Source organism: Astyanax mexicanus, chromosome 5 (genome assembly GCF_023375975.1).
Source record: "Astyanax mexicanus isolate ESR-SI-001 chromosome 5, AstMex3_surface, whole genome shotgun sequence".
Lineage (NCBI taxonomy): Eukaryota > Metazoa > Chordata > Actinopteri > Characiformes > Acestrorhamphidae > Astyanax > Astyanax mexicanus.
Genome location: NC_064412.1, coordinates 39,817,499 through 39,836,315, shown reverse-complemented (window position 1 = coordinate 39,836,315; position 18,817 = coordinate 39,817,499). Strand labels below are relative to the sequence as shown.

The 18,817-nt window shown below is 41.5% G+C and overlaps 1 protein-coding gene across 3 annotated transcripts in view; it reads left to right on the top strand.

The window, feature by feature from the left end:
• The window catches only part of gulp1b (GULP PTB domain containing engulfment adaptor 1b), a 125,626-nt gene that overhangs the window by 65,934 nt on the left and 40,875 nt on the right, over nucleotides 1-18,817 (top strand). The gene's annotated exons all lie outside the window — the stretch shown is intronic.

Sequence of the window (18,817 nt, the reverse complement as noted above, 5' to 3'; positions counted from 1 at the left end):
TTAAGTTGCAGCACATTCTGGCCTCTTCTCCACTGCAGGGATAAATGGTTAGCAAGGCCATGCTGTACTTATCCATTTAAACCTCTTACAGTTGATCTTTCTATTTGCCATGTTGCTAAGCATTTGCTATCTTATAATAATTCAAATTAAGCAGGAGTTGTTGTCTTTGGATGTGTCTGGTTTCACATAGCCCACCTTATTTGACAGTTAGCAAGTTAGCATGCTAACTTGTTTAACAGAGCATACTAACTGAATGCGAAATGGAGAATTGCTACTTTATAAATGCTGGTTACCACCTTGTCCCACATCGCTACTGCAACATTAGCATACTGGCTAAGGGTTTAGTACAACATCACTACTGTGGCTTTGACAGACCAGCTATCAGCATCGTCCCACATCTCTAGCTCTGACCAACATCAGTACCATAGCGTTAGGACACCGGCTGCAACCTACGGATGTACAGTCCTGTTGCTACTGCAACATTTGCATAGAACTTTTGGCCAGACAACAAATCTTACAGTTATCTAACCATGCTAATAAAACCACACTGGAAATCCACCAGAATGTGGATGTTACATTTTTTGTCACTTGTCACTATAGACTGTAATATACAGTACATATGTCATGAAATAAGCAATATGGGTATATTTATCATTATAATATGCATTTCAAAATAAACTCTGGTTGAGTATATATTGGATTTAGTTGGATTTAACTGGATTTGGGCAGTTTAATGTGTGAATATTGATCCTGTGGAGAAGAGTTTCTGTAGATCAGATGGATCAGAGCGAAGAACATCTTTGAGGAAGTTTAATGATTTAATTATTTACCATTAAACACTTTTAGTTTACCCCAACTTACCAGTCAGAAAAGTATTTTAAGATATATCACACCCCCCTTAATCACTTTTATATGAATTGTAATATTCTGTTTATTGAGTGATAATAATGTTTCAATCTAGACTTGATTACATGGCCCAAATTCTCAGCTCATATCCAGGCCGAGTGCCACATGTGTCAACACCCCAGGTTCCAAATATAGTATGGGAATTGGTCAGAGTCACTTTTGTTAATATCTCGCCGTGAGAGTCCTGCAGCACACTCCAGTCTGTGGATGCAAAGCAGTCCCTCAGGGTCTCCTCTGTTCTCCAGAGACCATTTCTTGAAGGAGCATGTTGTGGTTGGTTGCCTCATATAGAGCAGTAGCTGTATATGTTCCCAGTATAATGTGGAAATCTTACCGAACACCACGGTTGCTAAATATATAATAGAAAAGGGCCAGGTCACTTGTACCAACACCTTGGTTGCCAAGTATAATATGTGAGCAGCCCAAGTCACATGTACTAAGACCCTGGGTTGCTGAGTATAATATGGAAGCGGCCCAAGTCACATGTACCAACACCTTGGTTGCCGAGTATAGTATGAGAGTGACCCAAGTCTCATGTACCAACACCTCGGTTACCTAGTATAATATGGGTGCTGTCCAAGTCATATGTACCAACACCTTGGTTGCCAAGTATAATATGCAAGCAGCACAAGTCACATGTACCAAAACCTCAGTTGCCAAGTATAATATGGGAGTGGCACAAGTCTCATGTACCAACACCCTGGTTGCCGAGGATAATATGAGAGTGGCCCAAGTCTCATGTACCAACTAGGGCTGTGACGATAATTTTATTACCGCAATACCGCGGTTATGGGACGTCACCGCGGTGATGAGCTCATTACCGTCATTACCGCATTTTTTTATGGCTGTCAAATCTGATTGACTGCGTTTTGAGCGGTAGTAAAATGCTCCATATAAGCACAACTGTGGTGAATTCAGTATTAATATGTCAAGTGTAAGTCCTACACTATAGGGCTGTGCAATATATCAAATATATTTTGATCGCGATAGATATTGGTGTCAAACGATCTCAAAATTCATAATATCGAATATAAATTTTTTTGTCATTTATCTGTGCTGCCGCTGCACTGGCGCGGCAGCGAATGGGTTAAGCAAAACGCGGTGCGTGGTACTCATTGAGGTCCTGCTCACTTCGTCTCCATTGAGGCTGCTGAAGAGAGTGAAGATTAGCAGCACTAATATTGGCTCGGAAATGGAAGCTACAGGGCAGGCTCAGTAAGTTGAGAAAAAAGGAAGAAAAAGACTCAGAACAGAAGAGAATCATCTGCAAGATTTGCCGGAAAGTGGTGTCTGCACCTCTCGCCAACACATCAAACTAATTCACCCACCTCAAGGTAAACCATAGAGCCATGTAAGGTGTTCCGTGGTCACATTTTGAGAAAGTAAAATATATTAATTCATTGTCTGGCTGCTGGCTGTTCTGCGTGAGCACCGCGGAGAACGCGCGGCATTGCGCCTCAGTCTTGGTAAAAATAGTAAGGTTGGTTGAAGTGTAGTTCAAACAGCAAAGCAATGATATAAAACTATAACCACCATCTTTACTGAAATGTTGTTATCTGACCAAGTCTGAGGTAAAATGCGCTGCGCCTTGTCTCTTTCACAGCACGCGGAACTGAGTTCAGAACCGCTACAAATATAACCATATGAAACTCAGTTCAGATAAATAAACTTCAGATGAGTAAGGACACGTAAAGTGAAACAAAAATTGTCAAACATAAAGGACAGGTTTCTATTATTTTAAAATGGAACTAATGTCTTTTTTTTGGTCGGTTGTCTCTTGCGAGCCGATTTCTTAACGTCACGACATTTTAATCAACATATTATATGACGCGGGTCCCGTCAGGATATCTTGCGGCACAGACAGAACTGAATTGTTATTGGCGGGAACAGGAGTTTAATCAATCCAGAGGATGTGGGAGCACATTAATAAATAGTTAAGAAAATTGTAATAATCACGCAGTGATTCTCATGCACGCAACAAAAAAACCCTAAGCACAAAAAAGGAGCGGAGAATGGACCGACACGCGCACACACACACCGATTTTTTTTTGTAATGTGGTAAGAAACGTGACCGCGCGCGGTTTTAATAAATATTTTTTTTAATTTTAAGCACTAAATGTAATTTATTAAATTTATTTAGGACCGCGGGGCAGGTGCGGCAAAACTGTGTATGTGGCGGGCTGATGCGGGATTAAAAGAAGGATTTTTTTTGCGGAACGGTAACGGGACAAAAAAGAAATGATGTCTGAATTAATTTCCTCCAATCGAATATAATTTAACATGGTTTAAGAATATAAAATAATTTATAAACAAACGAAATATTTAATATTGAGCTAATAGCCCAAGTGCAAAAATACAAAATCTGTAATACTCTGCACTGCACAATTCAAACGAAATAGCCGTAACGCAGCTGCGCTCCTGCCCTGCGATGCAGCCGAAGCCTGGGCAGCAGCAGAAATTCTGGGGTGAAAACTACATAACTACACAACATAAGGAGACATAATGCACTCCAAATATTCAGGAGGGAAGTGAAATAAATGATACTGTACAGATATAATCTGTATCTAGTAGATATTTAATGAGAAATAAGAAGAGTGTGAATAAAAAAAAACAGACGCCTATCACAGACTTCTTGAGCCTTGAGCCCGAACGGCCCGAGGAAAGGGGTGAGAAATATATTTTTTTCGGGGCCGGGGGTCAGTGGAAAATTTTGCTGTGGATTAATTCGTCTTTTTTTTTTAAACGAATATTAGAATATTCGCTACCAATTACTGCCGAATATCCTGAGCTCAAAACCGCTATTCGGGCCAGCCCTAAAATAGATCTATGGATGGAGAAGGGGGAGGCGGACAAGCTCCTCCTTCAAAAAGTCTGCACGGAAAAAGACAGGTTAGCTGTACAATGACGAATTATACAGGCAGCATATGTTCACTTGTTATGCTGTATTTATGGTTTATGTAGAAGTTGTATGTAGGCTGTATGGTTTGAAGAATAAAGATTTGTTACCAATAAATTTGCGTTTTTTTTTTTTTCTTTTTTGGGGGGGGGGGGGGTTGGGGTCTCGCGGTTAACCGCAATATCGCGGTGATGCGTTAGTTTTTTACCGCGGTTATAAAAAATCAATACCGCCCCAGCCCTAGTACCAACACCTTGGTTACCTACTATAATATGGGAGCGGCCCAAGTCATATGTACCAACACCTTGGTTGCCTAATGTAATATGGGAGCGGCCTAAGTCATATGTACCAACACCTCAGTTGCCTAATGTAATATGGGAGCGGCCTAAGTCATATGTACCAACACCTTGGTTGCCTAATGTAATATGGGAGCGGCCTAAGTCATATGTACCAACACCTCGGTTGCCGAGTATAATATAGGAGCAACCTAAGTCACATGTACCAAAACCTCAGTTGCCAAGTATAATATGGGAGTGGCACAAGTCTCATGTACCAACACCCTGGTTGCCGAGGATAATATGAAAGTGGCCCAAGTCACGTGTACCAACACCTCAGTTGCCGAGTATAATATAGGAGCAACCTAAGTCACATGTACCAACACCTCGCTTGCGAGTGTCATATGGGAGTGTCTCAATTCACATGCACCAACACCCGGTTGCCAAATATAATATGTAAGCAGACCATATCACATCTACCAATACCCCGGTTGCCAAGTATAATACGGGAGCGGCCCAAGTCAGATGTACCAACGCCTCGGTTGCCAAGTATATGTAAGCTGCTCAAGTCACATGTATCAAAACCTTGGATGCTAAGTAAAATATGAGAGTATAGTTTGTAAATCAACTCAAACCACTTTTTTCTCTCTGTTGCAGAGAATGATGTGGGAATTTACCAGAGTCGTCTGTGACAACTTTCTGGTTTCTGATTTTAAATTTAATTTGGTCCAGTTCCACATGGACAGTGCCATACCAGCTGGCCAATTCTTCATGCTATGTACAGTTGCAAGAAAAAGTAGGTGAACCCTTTGGGATTACTTGGATTTCTGCACAAATTAGTCATTAAATGTGTTCTGATCTTCATCTAAGTCACAACAATAGACTTTTTTGTGTGGTATTAGTTTAAGCAGACTATGTTTGTCTATTGTTATGACTTAGATGAAGATTAGAACACATTTAATGACCAATTTGCACAGAAAGTATCCCAAAGTATTTACATATTTTTTCTTGCAACTGTATATTACCAAAAGGGGCTTAATTTATGAACCAGAATTATTCAAACACCACAAATTGTTCCCGTTAGCTTACCGACTCCGCAGCGGTGCCTGATTAAGAGTTATACAGCACTTCCAGGTTTTACGGTTTAGAAAGCTATTGCTGATCACCACAGATCCATTTTTACCTCCTCGTTCCCACAGCATGCTCAATGAGCCGTACCACAGGAAGCATTCTGCTGTGTGGTCAGGTGGTCAGGTATGATTAGTGTGCTATCTAGACAGGTAATGAGGCTGGACATACCGGCCTGACCTTTTCCTGTCCGGCCCTTTGAAGAGAGAGGAGGGGGAAGAACCCACAGCGCTGTAACCTTTCCCACAACAACACAGAGGCTAACGCTAAAAATGGACATTTCTCCTGCTGTGATACACTAATGGTTTTCCAGCATAGACCTTGGTTTTACCTCACATAACCCTGTGATGTTTTTGTATACTGGGGTAAATGTCTATATAAATAATGTAACTTTTTTATCACAGCATAGTTGTTTGCATATTTAAAAACTAATTTTTCGAGATTTACTCTGAATGAACACAATATTCCACATATAGGGAAATGTTCACATTTAGTCATTTCTACAGTTTTATTTGCGGAATGGGATTTCCAGTGTCCACAGTGCTACCTGATTAATTTGAATTCTTGAATTCTTATTTAATTCTTAAGTGATTAAATAATTAAACACAATAAAATGAATGAACATAATTAATTTTTAAATCCAATTTTCCCTTAGCTTTAAAAATGTTTGTTATTAATTAAAATATAATTGTACATTTTAATTATTCATTTAGCTATGTTCATAAAACTATAAAGTTATTTCTGCAGAAAATCCTTTAAGAAAGTAATCTTTGACATCAGTGACATCACAACCTTCATACTTTTATTTTCAATGGACTGCATGTTCATTGATTAATAATATTAATTTTACTTCATATTGTCTCCATATGTAGCTGAGGTAACTCTTCAGCTGTCTATCCTGTTGTGGTAAATGTTACAGAAGTTACATTTTTTTTTGTTCCTCCCCAATTTAGCTATGCCGATTATCCAACCCACTTACTTACACTCTCCCTATCACTAGCAATGCCCCAAAACCAGGAGGGTGAAGAGTAGCACATGCCTCCTCAGACACATGTTAGATCAGCCAGTCTCTCCATCTTTCACCTCACATCATGTCAGGTTTTTAAGTGATCTTAAACAGACTTGCTGATGTGTGATCTGACATTGTGTGGAAAGATTTTCATGATCTTCTCAAGGGAAAAAAAATCAATTTCTCCAATCTGATGTGCCGTTTCAAAACTCTAGTATGTTTTTTTTAGATAGATTAAAGTAGACATGTTCACAAGTTGATTAATTTGAGTTGAGGCGAGTCAGAGTGGAGTCTCAAGTGTATTGCATAGCATTGCACACAACAGGAAACCTGATGAGAAAAACAACCAATCTACAACTTTCTGAAGTCTGATGAGCAGAACTGAAACACTGCCTTCAGTAAATAAACCGCCTTAAAATAAAGAGGAAAGTAAATTATTGGTTAATCAGTGGTTTGTATATCATTATGCTAGCTAGAAAATGTTAAGTAAAGTGAGGTAGAACAAGGCAGAGTGAGGTACAGGTAGAGGGAGGTAAAGTGAGGTGAAACAAGGCAGAGTGAGGTACAGGTAGAGGGAGGTAAAGTGAGGTGAAACAAGGCAGAGTGAGGTACAGGTAGAGGGAGGTAAAGTGAGGTAAAACAAGGCAGAGTGAGGTACAGGTAGAGGGAGGTAAAGGGATGTAAAACAAGGCAGAGTGAGGTACAGGTAGAGGGAGGTAAAGTGAGGTGAAACAAGGCAGAGTGAGGTACAGGTAGAGGGAGGTAAAGGGATGTAAAACAAGGCAGAGTGAGGTACAGGTAGAGGGAGGTAAAGTGACGTAAAACAAGGCAGAGTGAGGTACAGGTAGAGGGAGGTAAAGGGATGTAAAACAAGGCAGAGTGAGGTACAGGTAGAGGGAGGTAAAGTGAGGTGAAACAAGGCAGAGTGAGGTACAGGTAGAGGGAGGTAAAGGGATGTAAAACAAGGCAGAGTGAGGTACAGGTAGAGGGAGGTAAAGTGACGTAAAACAAGGCAGAGTGAGGTACAGGTAGAGGGAGGTAAAGGGATGTAAAACAAGGCAGAGTGAGGTACAGGTAGAGGGAGGTAAAGTGAGGTAAAACAAGGAAGAGTGAGGTACAGGTAGAGGGAGGTAAAGTGACGTAAAACAAGGCAGAGTGAGGTACAGGGAGAGGGAGGTAAAGTGAGGTAAAACAAGGCAGAGTGAGGTACAGGTAGAGGGAGGTAAAGTGAGGTAAATCAAGGAAGAGTGAGGTACAGGTAGAGGGAGGTAAAGTGAGGTAAAACAAGGCAGAGTGAGGTACAGGTAGAGGCAGGTAAAGTGAGGTAAAACAAGGCAGAGTGAGGTACAGGTAGAGGCAGGTAAAGTGAGGTAAAACAAAGCGGAGTGAGGTACAAGTAGAGGGAGGTATAGTGAGGTAAAACAAGGCAGAGTGAGGTACAGGTAGAAGGAGGTAAAGTGAGGTAAAAAAAAGGCAGAGTGAGGTACAGGTAGAGGGAGGTATAGTGAGGTAAAACAAGGCAGAATGAAGTACAGGTAGAGGAAGGTAAAGTGAGGTGAAACAAGGCAGAGTGAGGTACAGGTAGAGGGAGGTAAAGTGACGTAAAACAAGGCAGAGTGAGGTACATGTAGAGGAAGGTAAAGTGAGGTAAAACAAGGCAGAGTGATGTACAGGTAGAGGAAGGTAAAGTGAGGTAAAACAAGGCAGAGTGAGGTACAAGTAGAGGAAGGTAAAGTGAGGTAAAACAAGGCAGAGTGTGGTACAGGTAGAGGAAGGTAAAGTGAGGTGAAACAAGGCAGAGTGAGGTACAGGTAGAGGGAGGTAAAGTGATGTAAAACAAGGCAGAGTGAGGTACAGGTAGAGGGAGGTAAAGTGACGTAAAACAAGGCAGAGTGATGTACATGTAGAGGAAGGTAAAGTGAGGTAAAACAAGGCAGAGTGATGTACAGGTAGAGGAAGGTAAAGTGAGGTAAAACAAGGCAGAGTGAGGTACAAGTAGAGGAAGGTAAAGTGAGGTAAAACAAGGCAGAGTGAGGTACAGGTAGAGGGAGGTAAAGTGAGGTAAAACAAGGAAGAGTGAGGTACAGGTAGAGGGAGGTAAAGTGAGGTAAAACAAGGCAGAGTGAAGTACAGGTAGAGGGAGGTAAAGTGAGGTAAAACAAGGAAGAGTGAGGTACAGGTAGAGGGAGGTAAAGTGACGTAAAACAAGGCAGAGTGAGGTACAGGGAGAGGGAGGTAAAGTGAGGTAAAACAAGGCAGAGTGAGGTACAGGTAGAGGGAGGTAAAGTGAGGTAAATCAAGGAAGAGTGAGGTACAGGGAGAGGGAGGTAAAGTGAGGTAAAACAAGGCAGAGTGAGGTACAGGTAGAGGGAGGTAAAGTGAGGTAAATCAAGGAAGAGTGAGGTACAGGTAGAGGGAGGTAAAGTGACGTAAAACAAGGCAGAGTGAGGTACAGGTAGAGGGAGGTAAAGTGAGGCAAAACAAGGCAGAGTGAGGTACAGGTAGAGGGAGGTAAAGTGAGGTAAATCAAGGAAGAGTGAGGTACAGGTAGAGGGAGGTAAAGTGAGGTAAAACAAGGCAGAGTGAGGTACAGGTAGAGGGAGGTAAAGTGAGGCAAAACAAGGCAGAGTGAGGGACAGGTAGAGGGAGGTAAAGTGAGGCAAAACAAGGCAGAGTGAGGTACAGGTAGAGGGAGGTAAAGTGACGTAAAACAAGGCAGAGTGAGGTACAGGTAGAGGGAGGTAAAGGGATGTAAAACAAGGCAGAGTGAGGTACAGGTAGAGGGAGGTAAAGTGAGGTAAAACAAGGCAGAGTGATTTACATGTAGAGGAAGGTAAAGTGAGGTAAAACAAGGCAGAGTGATGTACAGGTAGAGGAAGGTAAAGTGAGGTAAAACAAGGCAGAGTGAGGTACAAGTAGAGGAAGGTAAAGTGAGGTAAAACAAGGCAGAGTGAGGTACAGGTAGAGGGAGGTAAAGTGAGGTAAAACAAGGAAGAGTGAGGTACAGGTAGAGGGAGGTAAAGTGACGTAAAACAAGGCAGAGTGAGGTACAGGGAGAGGGAGGTAAAGTGAGGTAAAACAAGGCAGAGTGAGGTACAGGTAGAGGGAGGTAAAGTGAGGTAAATCAAGGAAGAGTGAGGTACAGGTAGAGGGAGGTAAAGTGAGGTAAAACAAGGCAGAGTGAGGTACAGGTAGAGGCAGGTAAAGTGAGGTAAAACAAGGCAGAGTGAGGTACAGGTAGAGGCAGGTAAAGTGAGGTAAAACAAAGCGGAGTGAGGTACAAGTAGAGGGAGGTATAGTGAGGTAAAACAAGGCAGAGTGAGGTACAGGTAGAAGGAGGTAAAGTGAGGTAAAAAAAGGCAGAGTGAGGTACAGGTAGAGGGAGGTATAGTGAGGTAAAACAAGGCAGAATGAAGTACAGGTAGAGGAAGGTAAAGTGAGGTGAAACAAGGCAGAGTGAGGTACAGGTAGAGGGAGGTAAAGTGACGTAAAACAAGGCAGAGTGAGGTACATGTAGAGGAAGGTAAAGTGAGGTAAAACAAGGCAGAGTGATGTACAGGTAGAGGAAGGTAAAGTGAGGTAAAACAAGGCAGAGTGAGGTACAAGTAGAGGAAGGTAAAGTGAGGTAAAACAAGGCAGAGTGTGGTACAGGTAGAGGAAGGTAAAGTGAGGTGAAACAAGGCAGAGTGAGGTACAGGTAGAGGGAGGTAAAGTGATGTAAAACAAGGCAGAGTGAGGTACAGGTAGAAGGAGGTAAAGTGACGTAAAACAAGGCAGAGTGATGTACATGTAGAGGAAGGTAAAGTGAGGTAAAACAAGGCAGAGTGATGTACAGGTAGAGGAAGGTAAAGTGAGGTAAAACAAGGCAGAGTGAGGTACAAGTAGAGGAAGGTAAAGTGAGGTAAAACAAGGCAGAGTGAGGTACAGGTAGAGGGAGGTAAAGTGAGGTAAAACAAGGAAGAGTGAGGTACAGGTAGAGGGAGGTAAAGTGAGGTAAAACAAGGCAGAGTGAGGTACAGGTAGAGGGAGGTAAAGTGAGGTAAAACAAGGAAGAGTGAGGTACAGGTAGAGGGAGGTAAAGTGACGTAAAACAAGGCAGAGTGAGGTACAGGGAGAGGGAGGTAAAGTGAGGTAAAACAAGGAAGAGTGAGGTACAGGTAGAGGGAGGTAAAGTGAGGTAAATCAAGGAAGAGTGAGGTACAGGGAGAGGGAGGTAAAGTGAGGTAAAACAAGGCAGAGTGAGGTACAGGTAGAGGGAGGTAAAGTGAGGTAAATCAAGGAAGAGTGAGGTACAGGTAGAGGGAGGTAAAGTGACGTAAAACAAGGCAGAGTGAGGTACAGGTAGAGGGAGGTAAAGTGAGGCAAAACAAGGCAGAGTGAGGTACAGGTAGAGGGAGGTAAAGTGAGGTAAATCAAGGAAGAGTGAGGTACAGGTAGAGGGAGGTAAAGTGAGGTAAAACAAGGCAGAGTGAGGTACAGGTAGAGGGAGGTAAAGTGACGTAAAACAAGGCAGAGTGAGGTACAGGTAGAGGGAGGTAAAGTGAGGCAAAACAAGGCAGAGTGAGGGACAGGTAGAGGGAGGTAAAGTGAGGTGAAACAAGGCAGAGTGAGGTACGGGTAGAGGGAGGTAAAGTAAGGTAGAACCAGGAAGGGGAAGGTAAAATTAGGTAGCGGTACTTCAGAGTAGAGTGTGGTGGGGCAAGAAAGAGGGACATAAAGTGAGGTAAAAGGAGGTAAAGTGAGGTAGCAGTAGTGCAGAGTAGAGTGAGGTAGGGCAAGGAAGAGGGATGTAAAGTGAGGTAGAGCCAGTTAGAGCAAGGTAGAGATAGAATGAGGCAGAGGGAGGTAAAGTGAGGTAGCAGTAGTGCAGAGTAGAGTGAGGTAGGGCAAGGAAGAGGGAGATAAAGTGAGATAAAGCCAGATAGAGTGAGGTAAAGTGATGTAGGCCCAGGTAGGGGGAGGTAAAGTGAGGTAGGGCCAGGTAGAATGAGGTAAAGTGAGGTAGCGGTAGTGCAGAGTAGAGTGAGGTAGAGCAAGAAAGAGTGAGGTAATTTGAATTTGATCCAGGTAGAGCAAGGTAGAGATAGAGTGAGGTAGGGGGAGGTAAAGTGAGGTAGGGCCAGGTAGAGTGAGGTAAAGTGAGGTAGGGCCAGGTAGAGTGAGGTAAAGTGAGGTAGCGGTAGTGCAGAGTAGAGTGAGGTAGAGCAAGAAAGAGTGAGGTAATTTGAATTTGATCCAGGTAGAGCGAGGTATAGATAGAGTGAGGTAGAGGGAGGTAAAGTGAGGTAGAGCAAGGTACTGTCTTTTTTAAATTGTTCTGTGCTGTGAAGGGAGCTTCCAATTAAGTAGGAGGGGATGAATTTAGGATTTAAATTCGGGACACCCTTCTTTGCTTTCAGGTAAAAGCAGGAAACTGCCGTCACCATGACTACAGACAGACGACTTTCTTACCTGGCATTATGGTTAAAAACATTTGCCATTTATAAAGTTTTAATTCACCAGTCACACATTCCATCACTTTCTTTAAAAAACACTGAAGAAGACTGTGTCTACAATTGCTGTGAAACCTAAATATAACATAATATAATTTTTTACGTACATTTGTAAGGTGTTTTCTCCATTCTGTTTTCCTGGAGTGTTGCATTTGATTGAAGACTTGTTATTGGAGGGTTTTATGGCCACTTCCTCAAATGAGAATGAGTAGGTAGCGGAATGAAGTAGAGTGAGTTAGAGCAAGGTAGAGGTCCACAGTAATCGCACACACCAAATTGCAGTACCAGTCAAACGTTTGGAAAAAGCAGATAACTGTTGTCCAGCACCTCCAGCAACTCCTTCGAGATGCTCAGAAAACTATTCCAGGTGACTCTACCTCATAAAGACACTGAGATTAAAGTACCAAGAGTGTGCAGATCTGTCCTCAAAGTTAAATGTGAATCTAAAGTATACAACATATGTTTACAAAAAAAAAATCTGCCTGTGTTACTGTATAGCTTTAATGTGTTCAATATTCAATTTACATTTTTGACTAGTACTGTGCTTCTTAACCTGGGAAAATGAGTGCAGCAAGAGTGAAAAGAGCTGAAAAACCTATAAAAAGCGTAAGTTAGTTTAGGATCTTAATTTATTGTGTTCCACATTGACAGGGGCGGATTTTACCACCACGCAAACCACGCAAACCTGCTGGCCAAAAAATAATAATAATTAAATGCATTATTTATTTTTTGTTTGACACTAAAGAGACACCGTACATGCAAGTTAAGCTAGGCGAGGTAGACTAAGGTAACTTCGGTACAACCATGGAACAGTCTTATCCCAGCGGTGCCCAAAAAAGAAGCAAGCGCCAGGGAACAGGCCGATCTCCGGGGCTGTTTGCCCGGCGTAGTTTCAGTTTCATTATTGACCCAATGAAGTTGGATACTCTACAGACAGGTGATACATTAAGAATAATAAAACTTATTTTGCTTTAATTTCTTCTCCTTCTGCTATTGCCAAACACAATTCTGGTTGTGCTCACATAAACATAATACCATCTCTTGCAGTGTGACAAAAAGCACATCAATACTTTTAAGTATATGTGTGTATAAATGCTCTCAACTCACCCCCAAATTTGACATACAGTAACTGCTCGATCAAATGAATAGGTAAATATGTGGTGAAGAACATTGGTATTTAAATTGTGTGAAACTGACACCAATAAATCCATAATTCCTGCTATTTATATTTTTTTCTCAGTAGCATAGTCCCTGTGAAGTGTGGAGAATAGTTTCGTGATATATTGAATATCGCTGAATGGCAGTTTTGAGATATCACCGCTATCATTAATTTACCACAGCTGAAAGGTGCTGGAAAAAATTAAAAATAGGCCTTGAAGGTGCTTGAATTTTACATTGTAAAAGGTGTATGAACCCTGAATATTGCATTTTGCTATACAAAATAATCCATTTGATCAGGGCCCCCAAATCCGCCCCTGCACATTGATATCAGGATTTCCAATAGTGTAATACACATCACATTTTTATCTGGATTGTAACCCCCTAGTAGTAAACATAAAATCAATATTTAACTATGGAAAAATAAAGACAGTTTGGCTTTCTAGGATCTGTTTAATACTTCTCTTTTGCTTGGTATTCACTGCTGTGAGGTTAGCACACGGCAGTGCTGTCAGTGCCTGTAACAGGTCTGTGTTAATTGTGATGTTCTGGGTGAGGACGGGACCTTTCACTAACACAGAGAGTGTGTGACAGCTGAAGTGTCGGTGGATGAGTTCGTGTCGGCTCTTTGATGGAGGTGTCAAATAAACATTGCTCTCACTGACTGAGGCCTAATTTTACAAAGAGCATGTTTTGGACAGTACTGCTCTCTCTCTTTCTCTCTTTCTTGTTCTCTTTCTGTCTCTCTCCCCATCCCTCTCACTGTCTCTCTTTTTCCTTTTCACTTTTTCTTTCTCTCTCCCCTGTCTCTTTCCCCATCTCTCTCTCTTCATTTCTCTCTCTCCTCCTCGCACTTTCTCGCTCACTCACTCTGCCCCTCCCCTCCCATCTTTCTCTCACTCCCCCACCCCCACCTCTCTGAGCTGAGGCTTCTGGGTAAGGTGTAAATGGTGTCATGTCATTCTGCTGACCACTGAGACGGACACTCTCTGCCTCATTTATCAGAGCTTGTTTTCTCCCTTTCAGTAGAGGATGGAGGGCAGCGGAGACTTAGACAGCTTCCACATGAGCAGCTTACACACTGCATTACACACCATGTGCACAGGCACCACCAGTATGTACCAAGCAGAGATAGAAAGCTTGAACAGATGTGTTGGAATCAGTCGATTTTCAGCCAAAATATGTGATTGATTTGCTATTTCTCACATGTAGCCAATCCTGAAAGCTTATAATAAGATAATATTGAGGATTTAAGGATTACAGCAACCCTGTGTGAGGCACACTGTAGACCCTCCATGGTCACAGGAACTGCAATTCTTGTTTGATCACTTAATACAGTAGAGCTCCAGAACTGACACATGACTCTTAATAATAGCCAGTGTCTAATTTAATTCAATTCAATTCAATTTTATTTTTAATATGGCTGTTTACAACAAAAGTTGCCACAAAGCAGCTTAACAGAGAAAACAAGTCTACGCCTCTTATAAGAAGCACCACAGTGATGCTAATAAATGATGTGACATTATGTAATAACAGTGGCAAGGAAGGAAACTCCCTTACATTAAGAGAAAGAAACCCACACACAGTACAAAAGAAACAACGGAACAAAAACAACAGTACAGAAAGATAATGTGGAGCTATAGCTAATGTAAAAACAAGTTCCGAGTTATGAGTTCGAGTAGAGAATGGGCACATAATGGATAATGGAGAGCTATAGCTGATGTAGAAACTGAGTTCTGAGTGTGAGTAGTAGTGCTGGGTGATTATGGCCCAAAAAATAATATTCAATTTTTTTTCCCCAAAATCTGTTCTTCGACTTGATTTTAAAGGCTGTTTGCGTGGCCAGGGTTTCAGTGGTTCAGAAACAGACGATGAAACAGATTTTGTGGATGGAGCTGAGAACAAGACTGATCATAAACTTTAAGAAAATCAACCTCACAGAAGGAAAAAAGCTAAAAACGTCAGCTGGAGCCCTACTTCCTGCTGATGTTAGCGGGATGGTGTGAAATCATGACTTTGAGTCATGTGTTGAGATTTGCTGAGCAACACACTTCACAGTTCTCCACTTCCTGTAATCAGTAGTAGAACCTACTTTCTGCTTAAATCAGTATCATCACGAGTTTTTTTTTTTACAAGCACTGCTGAGAAAATCAGTGTAAGCTGTATTTCTTTGTGTGTTTGAATCACTTTTGACAAAATGTTCTTCTTCTGAAACAGCAGCAATATTATTAATATATAATAATCATATATTACATTATGTGGTATATTAATTATATATGAATTATTATATAGAGCATTTATGTTAGTGGTGGCAGTCTATTAGAAATGGATAAATATTCTGTAATTAATCAATAATAAGAACTTTTTCCTCATAAGACTTCAGAGTTTCATAGTGGGTATATGTTCAATTGTAAAAACAATAATCACTGTTATATTGGCAAAATGCAATAAATTCTATTTATTTTAGTACTAAACTAAAAAAACTAAAAATAATTACAAAAATAGTCATTAATTATATGACAGTAATTAATGATTAAAATCATGATTAAAATGTTTTAATGCTGGTACTTGCATGTATTTTGGGAGAAAGAAAAAAAACCCCAGGCTCTACTGCTGCTTTCCAAAAGCACCGCAGAAACCCCAGCCACTGTAATACAAGCCTATTTACAAGCTTTTCTCTGGAGAAGACTGGTGTGTTTCTGATGTGATGGGTGTGCCCTTAGTGATTTCCTGAGTGTCCATTGGTCAGTTCCACAATTAACACAGAAGGACTCTACCAGAAACAGATAAGAGGCAGATAACCACCAGTCAGCAGTGTTGAGACGTAAAGCAAGTGCCTAGAGTGTTTTAGATTCATTTGCAGATAAAAGTTTGTAGATTAATTGCATGCTTTAATGTGTTAATGTTGGCAGCACTAATTAAAATACACTGAACCGAAATATAAACGCATCAGTTTTGGTTTTGCTCCTATTTTTTCATGAGCTGATCTAAGATTTTCTGTATTAGTGAGCTCTTCTCCTTCGCTGAGATAAACCATCTACCAGTCACAGGTGTGGCGTATCAAGATGCTGATTAGACACAGTTGGCCACAATAAAAGGCCACTCTAAAATGTGGAGTTTTGTCACAAAGCACAATGCCATAGACTGCAATTGGCATGCTGACTGCAGGAATGTCCACTGAAGACCTACACATCCAGCATCTTCACCTCCAACCAGGAACGTGCACAGGAATCTTGAAGGGCAGTTGCTCTAACCTCTAAAAAACACAAGGTGCATGTGAATAATTCGAATAGTGCTTTATGTCCGTCATTCATCTTGCTTCATAAAATGAAATGTTATCAGCTGCATGTAACTTAGTTTGGTTAGCCTCCCACAAAACAACCTGAGCCATGTTAAACGTTGACTGCAAGCTAGCTGGCTGTCGGGGCACCCCTCCGTTTTGCCTATCTCTCGAGGTGTCTTAATCTGAATGATTAACTCTGAAAACTTTGTTTTACGAAACTTCAATCAAAATTACGAATTAGTAAGAAAATCTTGTTGAAATATGAAATCATATTTGCGTATAATATTTTTTCCCCTCCCTCGGAAGGGCAATGTCAGCCAAGGAAGGCAAAAGGGCAGTTGCCCAAGCACATTGGGCCATAGCGTCTGCACGTCACTGCCTCCAACATCGTCTGAGACCAGCCACTCGGACAGCTGCTGTAACCATCGCTTTACATAACCAAATAATTTTTGCACAAAATGTCAGAAACCGGGGGCTCCGCCTGACTGCAGTTTATTGTTGTAACTGACTTGAGTGAGCAAAGGCTCACTTTCGATGGCGTCTGGCACAATGGAGAGGTGTTCTCTTTACGTATGAATCCTTTTTTTCATTGTACAGAGCAGATGGCAGACTGCGTGTTTGGTGTCACGTGGGTGAACGGTTTTCAGTGTCAGTGTTGTGAATTGAGTGGCCCATGATGGCGGTGGTGTTGGCGTATGTTATGGATAATGAACACAGCTGCTGCATTTTTTTGGATGTAATTTTGAATCCACAGAGATTCCGTGATGAGATCCTGAGTTCCATTGTTGTGCCATTCATCCATGACCATAACCTCATGTTCCAGCATGATAGTGTACGGCTCCATGTTGCAAAGATCTGTACCCACTAGGGGTGGGAATCGTTTACTATCTCACGATTCGATTCGATTCCGATTTTGGGGGCCACGATTCGATTCAAAATCGATTTTTGATTCAAAACGATTTGAATTATAAAAATTTCTGCTTCTGGCTTATGAATCTTATTGAAAAAAAACCCTCCATAATATACACTGGTCCTGGAGCAGGTAATGTGTTACAAAAACAATAAAATGTGCAGGAATGTGGGTCCTCAGTGACAGAGGAATCACTGGGATATCACAATGACGTTAATGAACAATAAATAAATAATAAATAACACTGCTTTATTACCAGGCTACTAGCGGTGGTGTGTAGGTGACGCTGCTGGGCTGATGTGATGATAGCAGTGGAGCGCTAAAGTTCAGGAGCAGCTGCTGATTAACTAGTTAATTTAAGGTCGTTGTATTTCTTCAGAAAGGGGGCAGGAGGTGGAGAAATTAATTCATATGGTCCATTCCTTAATTCCTCTGTGATGAGGAGCTGAAATTAGCTCTGATTAGCTTATTGTATTTTTCCGTTCCGCCTTAAATGCTGCAGCCCGCTGCCACCTGTAGCGTTATTTAAGGTGGAACTGGAAAGTTAGCTAGTTAGCTAGCTAACAGTTACTGAAACTAACTACTAGCGATCTTTTTTATGCTTGTTATGAAGCATTCTGCCATAAAACATTGAAACTACACGTTAATCTAATGTAATATAGTGCTTGTTCTGCCATCTTACCGGTGATTCTCAAACACCTACGCTCTGTGTGTGTCTGGAAGATCTCCGTTTGAAAGGACAAGCGCTATCCCCAGGGTTGCCAGGTCCAACAAAAATACCCAGCCCAAAATCAGTCTAAAACCCGCCCCTCAGAATCGATTTTGGGACATTTTAAATCGATTCTGAATCGTAGTAAATGAGAATCAAGATTCTTATGTGAATCGATTTTTTGGCACACCTCTAGTACCCACTTCCTAGAAGCTGAACGCACCCCAGTTCTTGAGTGGCCAGCATTGAGCACGTTTGGGATGCTCTGGTTCGGCTTATACGACAGCGGGTTCCAGTTCCTGCTAATTCAATTCAATTCAATTTTATTTTATTTCTTTAGCGCTTTTTACAACTAAAGTTGTCACAAAGCAGCTTTACAGAGGAAAAACAGGTCCAGGTCTCTTATGAGCAGCACCACAGAGATGCCAATATCCACTAACTTCGCACAGCCATTAAACAGTAGTGGACCAACAGTCCACAGAACACAATCAACAACCTGATCAACTGTGTGAAGGAGATGTGCTGCACTGCAAGAGGCAAATTGTGTTCACACCAGACACTGACTGGTCCTTTCATTGTGGCCAGCCCAAGGTACACCTGTGTCCAATCAGCATCTTGATATGCCACACCTGTGACTGGTTGATGGATAATCTCAGCAAAGGAGAAGCACTCACTAACACAGATTTAAACCCAATCGTGCCCAAAATTTGTCTTAGTCTTAGATCTTTGAGTTCAGCTCATGAAAAATGGGAGCAAACCAAAAGTGTTGCATTTATATTTTCGTTCTTTGTACATTATAATAAAATAAGACTTGAAATTGCAGCAGTATGCAGACAAGCATTTTTTTTTATCGGAATAGCTCACTGGAATGTGGTTTCAGAAAAAGTAGAGCCACTGGTTGGAAGGTAACATGCCATGGCATCCACATCAGCGGTAATATCACTTATTAAAAATTAATTGTGTGGAGTGCTAGACTCTAAAACTTCATGCTGAGAGGTCTGATATGCTGCATTATACATGCATTACATACTGCTTCTGTATGTAAAGTTCA